Source organism: Dama dama, chromosome 12 (assembly GCF_033118175.1).
Source record: "Dama dama isolate Ldn47 chromosome 12, ASM3311817v1, whole genome shotgun sequence".
Classification (NCBI taxonomy): domain Eukaryota; kingdom Metazoa; phylum Chordata; class Mammalia; order Artiodactyla; family Cervidae; genus Dama; species Dama dama.
The window spans coordinates 92,187,709-92,195,000 of record NC_083692.1 but is presented as its reverse complement, the minus strand read 5'-3'; positions in this window follow the sequence as shown (position 1 = coordinate 92,195,000).

Below are 7,292 nucleotides of genomic sequence, written 5' to 3'. Positions count from 1 at the left end.
GCCCTTGTCCACAGCAGCATTATTCAGAACGGCCAAGTAGAAGTGACCCAGGAGTCCACCAACAGATAAAGAGAAAACCAAAATACGATGTGTACATACAACAGAATATCATTCAGCCTTCAGTCAGTCCAGTTCAGTTGCTCAGTTGTGTCAGACACTTTGCGACCCCATGGACTGCTGCACACCAGGCCTCCCTGTCCATCACCAGCTCCCGGAGTTTATTCAAACTCACGTCCACTGAGTCGGTGATGCCATCCAGCCATCTCATCCTCTGTCGTCCCCTTCTCCTCCCGCCTGCAATCTTTCCCAGCATCAGGGTCTTTTCATTCAGCCTTAAAAGGGAGGAAAAACTGGCGCATGGCACCACACGGTCGACCCTTGAGGACGTGACACCGAGTGAAATGAGCCAGTCGCAGGAAGGCAGATACCGTGTGATCTCCCTTGTCTGCGGTACTCGGAGTAGTCACAGTCACAGCAGGAGAAGGAGCTAGGCGGAGGAAACAATGGGGAACTGCTCCTAACGAATACAGGGTTCCAGTTTTACAAGATGGGAAAGTTCTGGGGATTGGCTACACAACAATGTGAATGTACCTAATGCTACTGAGCTGTACATTTAAAAATAGTAAAGATGATACGTTTATGTTACATGTATTTTTACCACGATTAGAACAATAAAAATAAAAATTCCTTCCTTCCTCCCTTCCTTTTCTTCTCCCTCCCTACCTTTCATCTTTCCTTTTTTTTCTTTCTTTTTTATCAACAAGTAAAATACAAACACCATCCTATGGGTCAAATATTGCAGAAATACAGAAGTGATAATTCTGCATTGGTTCCCTCCTCAGTCACAACTCCTCTGCTATTTGATGTACATTTTCCCAGCCCTTTATCTGTGTATTTTCATACAAATCCATTCATGTCCACACACACGTATATGCATACATTCATATATATACACATTCATATACATTTTCACTCACACACATATTTCATTTTAAATGGAACTCAATTTTACCCATTTCTCTGGGCTTGGCTCTTTTGCTTGAAGAACACCGTTAAGGTTGTTTCTACACTACAGGATTTCCTCAGGAGACAAGAGGTCTCTTTAGCCTGCCTCTGCTGATGCCACCAAGCCCATGGACTCTGGAGCAGAGCGCACCAGTCATTTCTGAAGATAGACCGAACACAAGGCCACCACCACACCCCTGCCAAGGCCAGATAACTGGCAGCAGATGGGTTTTCTGTTGGAAGCTACCCATTTCCATCAGTGCAGTGGGCTCTAGCACAAAACCATGTCTACTGACGCATGGGTGGTGGGGACTTAGGGAAATGGTGATCAGAGAAAGGGGACAGCTGACTAGAGGCAAAGGGTGAGCACTATCTGGGAAGAACTACCAGATGGGCTTTACCATCTTTATAAAATCTGAACAACTGTATTGATCTGAGAAAAATACCCTCACCCTTTTAGCCTTTTCGAAATTGAGATGATAGCACTGTTATGCATTAAAAGATGTTACCAGTCCCAAAGAGCAAGTATGGTCTTATACCAACTAATATCTGCTAAAATGTACCTGACTGCATTGGAAATGTTGCAGCAGATTGGTATAGCCGGGAATAATGAACCGCTGCACCCCATTGAAATGTAATTACACAGCCCTCTTGTTCTTAAACCTATAAGGTGAAAGAAAGATGAATAGTGAAAGTAAAAACCGCTGACCCTTCAAACTTTAATTTACGTTATGCATTCGCTCGCCCTTCTGATAGGTTTTAGAAAGGTCATAATTTAGGGTATTTTTCAGTTGATAAATGATCTGTATGTTTGTGTTCACACGCACCAATTGATTTGTTATAGCCAAAATATTGTTTCTATAACAACCCAAGGGCCCTTAACTAGACAAACGGTGAACTGGAATCCAAAGGGAGGCCAAGGGAACTCGGGGCCTTCCTGGAAGGGGCTGGCCTTTGCCCAAAGACTCCAGGATGACGGAGTGGGAAGCATGGGTGAGGATGCAAGGGCTACACTGCGGGAGCAGGCAGCGGTGGCCGGAGCAGATGGAGCAGCGGCTTTGGCTCTTGGCAGGCCCTTGGTCGTGGTCTCTTCAAACTCCTTCTGCCCAGCGTGGGTGGCTTCCACTGAAGCCCGAGCAAGTCTTGTCAAGACTTTCAAGCTGAGCTCCCTTTGGTGCAGAGTAAGCCAGCGGGGTTGTTAGAGCAATTTTCCCGCCTTTCCAGTCTTGGAAGAGGCTCCTGTTTCCGGGCCCAGTTGATGCATTATGCATCAGGGCTGCCTGCAACTGACAGCCCCTCAGCCAACGTCGACTTGAAAAGCAATGGTGCTAATCAAAGCCGACACATTTGAATGTCCAGACACACACACAGAGAAATTTACTAATCAAAAAGTGTATTTCCTAGGGCTGTCTCCAGAGAAATCCGCGGGAAGAAATTGGAATAATTTATTAGCTTACAAGTTTTCGTTGACAGTTAGCCCAAAGCTATTTATCTCTGTAATAGAGAACGTCTCCAATGTGGCAAAATTGACCAAATCAAACAGCTTTGATCAGAAAATGAATCTGGCAAGCCTGCCTGTCGGAGGGTCCCAGGAGAAAGGGGGGAAACAAACAAAAAGATTTAACAAGTGGTCAATAGGAGAAAGAGAGCAAGAGAAAGGGATCTGGGAGAAGAAAAGAGCCAGGGAGAAAGAGGCAGAAAGAGCATTTTGCAAAGCCACAGCCCCAGCTCTGAAGTGAATTGTTGAAGGAATAAATGATGCTTCACATCATAACATTTAACATGGTGCTTGTGCATTATCTGAGCCCTGCAGCCCAAACTGAGATGTGATTTTTATGGTAACAAGACGATGACAGACTGCCGAGAGAAGGGGCCTGCTGCTGCTCGTGGGGAAATCAGCCCAGGAAAACCTGGAGAAATAGCTCTAGCTCTCCTGGCCCCAGGATCAGCGTTAGCCCATTTCTTCTAGAAGGCAACAATGATGCTGACTTTACCCAGCCTGCCTCAAGAAGCACAACAGTGCCTGCCCATCAAATACTAAGTTGGCCAAAGGATACTGTAACCACGTGTGAGTCCAAACGTAGGACCCACTGAGGCCCTGCTCTTCCTCTTCCTCTCAAGGGCAGTAACAGGGAGATTGTAGTGGGAGAGACCCATGTGGTGGGACTGGGCATCACTGCTTTCTACCCCAATCCCTTCTTCCAAAAGGCATACACATTGCAATAAAGGTAGAGCACCAAATACAGCTCTCAAACCCAGTGGCAGCTGGATAAGTAAGACAATAATTAGGAACTTGGGGAAAACGCTTGAAGCATCAGAGCCTTACTTTACATATTAAAGTGGGTATCTCTATCATAAAGAATGGCCAACTACCACCTTTCAATCCCAGATTTGCCAAGGTATTTTCTGTCATGAACAGCATTCCACTGCTAACACCCAAACATACTCACTAGCAACGGGGTTGCTGTATTCAACAGTCAAACAGCTTAGAGGATGCTCCAGCAGCCAATGAATTTGTCCTCAAAATGAGTGCTGAAAAACCATCATTAGCATCACCATTCACTTTGTCTTAGAGAAAAGGTCTGTGTAAGCAGTTTGTGTTGAAATGCATTAGAAAACCATGGTGAAAACTTGGCTATATATAAATATATATATATATATATATATAGTGGTGGTGGTGAAGTCGCTAAGTCGTGTCCAACTCTTCTACAACCCCATGGACTGTAGCCCACCAGGCTCCTCCGTCCATGGGATTTCCCAGGCAAGAATACTGGAGTGGGCTGCCATTTTCTTCTCAGGGGATCTTCCTGATCCAGGGACTGAACCCTGGTCTCCTGCACTGCAGGCATATTCATTATCACTGAGCCACCAGGGAAGACCATAAAGTTGGCAACAGTATTTTTCAACAAAGAAAGATGTTAAAATATGGAGAGATGCTTTCATTCCCGGACCCTCTGGGTTAGAATTGCTCCATGAGGACACTGTCTGATGAAGAGTTGAGAGGGTAAGGCAGACATGAAAAGCAGCACAAGCTCTGAAGGCTGAGAACACAGCTGGGGCCCTGTCCGTGACCTCCATCTCAGGACACGCTGTCCTTCTATGTGTGGATCATATGCTCTGTATGGGATTATTATTACCTGCATAGCACGGTCTGTGGTAGGAATCAAAAGTCACAATTACCAGAAAGCATTTTGTAAAAGAATTAAGATCCTACACAAATGCCACTCTTTAGTCATGGGAGAAGGAAGATGATCAGCCATTTGCTTGATCAATCAAGTCCAGCTTAACTGAAGAAGACCTGTATCAGAAAACCAAGTCACATGCTCTGAGAGCTGACCCCCCACACACAATCCTGGGTATTTTCCTTAATAATAAGCTTCATATCTTTTTTCTCTTTCTCCAGAGAACTGAGTTAGAACCTCATAAGAAGGCACTGGCCAAATACCCAATGCTTCTGGGGATTGTCTCCTTTGGGCTACATGCCCTTCCTCAGACATTTGGGGGAAAGATACAGTTGGCTTTAAATCCTTTCAGGCTCCCAATTCAGGTTTAAGTCCCCATGTCTGATCCATATGTCTGTGTATTCTTGGAGCTATAACCCCTGGCTAATTGAGTGCTAAAGGTAGATCAGCAATTTTGCTTGATCAACCAAGTTCAACTTAATCTACTCTGTAAAAGGACTTAGTGGACAGTATCTGAAAGTGAAACCATACAGACCAGACAATCAACTTGGTTTTGCTGATATTTTAGTGGGGCACAGGGGAAATAACATTTCGGCCAGTTCTAGGTTTGTGTCTGTGATGGCAAACAAAGCAGTTTAGCTTTATTGGATTAAAATTTGCAGTCTGTGTTGTGTAGGATAATGGGTGAGCTTGAGTGTCTGGATCAGGTCCTCCTGTGAATGCGTCAAAACTGCCCCCTGTTTACAAGAATTATACTTTAACACCCACCCCGATGTTGAGGCAGCCACACCACACAGATGTGCCCAGTGTCTTGCTTCCCCTGGAGCCACTCTCAGAAGCAGCCACGCCTCTGACCCACATTCCATGCTCTGCCCGGGAGCGGGCGAGCACGCTACTGTCTGCTGCACCCACAAGACCCCGTGCTCTCGTTTCTCAGCAACCCCACACTTGCCTGGCTGGGGTCTTGGCATCGCTGATGTGCAACCTTCTCTCTGGAAACACGGAGCAGCAGGTTCTGTTCACTAGTGCTGTGGTGTGATGTGAGGGCAATGTGCCGGGAAGTTGCCACCAAGAATCAGACGCAAATGGGTTAACAAGGCTCAAGACTCATGGATTTCTGCCTCCTCCACCTTGAAGGGTTTTAATATGTGTGAAAGCCACTGGCTCTTCCAATTAGATCACTGAAATGGTTCCTGGTATGAATTTAAAATGTTCTCTCTTGAGTAACTGATAAAGTATCCAATATTGATTGGAGGCCCAGAATGAAGGATACAAGAGTTTATCAGAAAAAGACATTTCTCAAGGTATTCTTGACGCTCTAGCCATGTAATTCTGTCAAATCTTAACCTAAGCAGGAAACAAAGCATCTTAGGAGCCAAATGCTCAAACAGACAATGCAGAAATGTCCATCTTGAACCCAGAAGTTCTGCAAATGATATTTTTCTTGAAAACTTTGCTAAGGCTATCTGATATTTAGTGTACAGACTTAGAGGAAAGACAGAGATTGAGAAGGTGAGGAAGGTTTAAGTGCAAGACAGCCATACAAGATTTAGGGAGCTGTTTTCCTTAGAAAACACTGTGACCTTTTCCACAATTAAACAAATTTTCCCGTAACTCCATCTAACTATAGAATTAGATTACAACTGGAATTTGTGAAATTTTCCTCGGCTTAAAGTTGAAATGGAAGCTACGACTGCCACTCCTAGGGTCCTGATCTCCCACAAACATGGCCTGTTTTTTTTTTAAGAGCATAATGAGATTTTATAAATATATTAATTCCACCAAGACTTCAACAAGACTCCAGGTGTTCAAATTTCTTTTGACCTTAAAAATTCTACTTCAAAGCCATTCAATTAATTGAAACGGCCCCAATTAGCTTTAATTATATAACTATATAACCAGTGAAGAAATGAATCTATATAGATAAGAGCCTAATGGAAAGAAAGAAAATACCCATTCTAAAGTTTGGTATGAATTAGTACTCAAGACACCACAGGAAAACTGACTTCTGCATTTTTAATGTTATTAAACTCCTAAACACATCCCAAACAGGATGGGAATATTTCCCACAAATACTATGTTTCAAGGGGTAACCAGAAAGAGCTGGCCACAAATCGAGAAAGGATACAAATGAACTTACTTACAAAACAGAAAGAGACTCAGACTTGGAGAATGAACTATGGTTGTTGAGGGGAGGGATGAGGAAAGGGATAGTTAGGGAGTTTGGGACGGACATGCACACACTATGTTTAAAATGGATAACCAAGAAGGACCTACTGTATAGCACATGGACCTCTGCTCAATGTTGTATGGCAGCCTGGATGGGAGGGGAGTCTGGGGGAGAGTGGACACATGTGTGTGTGTGGCTGAGGCCCTTTGCTCTCCACCTGAAACTGCCACAACATTGTTAATGAGCTATACTCCAATACAAAATGAAAAGTTAAAAAAAAAAAAAAAAAAGAGCTGGCCACAGGCTCCTCTCTGGATCAGAAAACTCTTGGTAGAGAATTCAGTTTTACAGTTCACTTAATTAGCAATGTTCTGAGCAGAAGTCTGCTGCTGCTGCTGCTGCTGCTGCTAAGTCGCTTCACTCGTGTCTGACTCTGTGCGACCCCATAGACGGCAGCCCACAAGGCTCCCCGTCCCTGGGATTCTCCAGGCAAGAATACTGGAGTGGGTTGCCATTTCCTTCTCCAATGCATGAAAGTCTACCCCCCAACAATGTTTCTGAGACTTTAAATGAAGACTGGTTCACAAAAAGAATCTTCCAGACACCTCTGTTTAAACCAGTGGGGGAAAATTTAATGTACTAGTTCTGCTCATTCATTCTCCCCCCAACTTCATCATCTTATTTTCATTACAACAGTTGTGTGTGTCCAGACAGAAATGAGAATGCGTAGAGAGTCTACTCTAAAACTTTCTTGCATCTATTAAGACGTCTTCTATTAATAAGAACCCTAAATGCAGAGGCTCTCAGCCCGCATGGGATTCTGTTTGAAGGAACAGGATTCCTTCAAAAAAGTCAGAGATGTTGAAAAAAGATTGGACAGGAGTTGTAACGTTTTTCTTCGGTTTGTGTTTGTCAGTGGACAGGACTCTGCATGT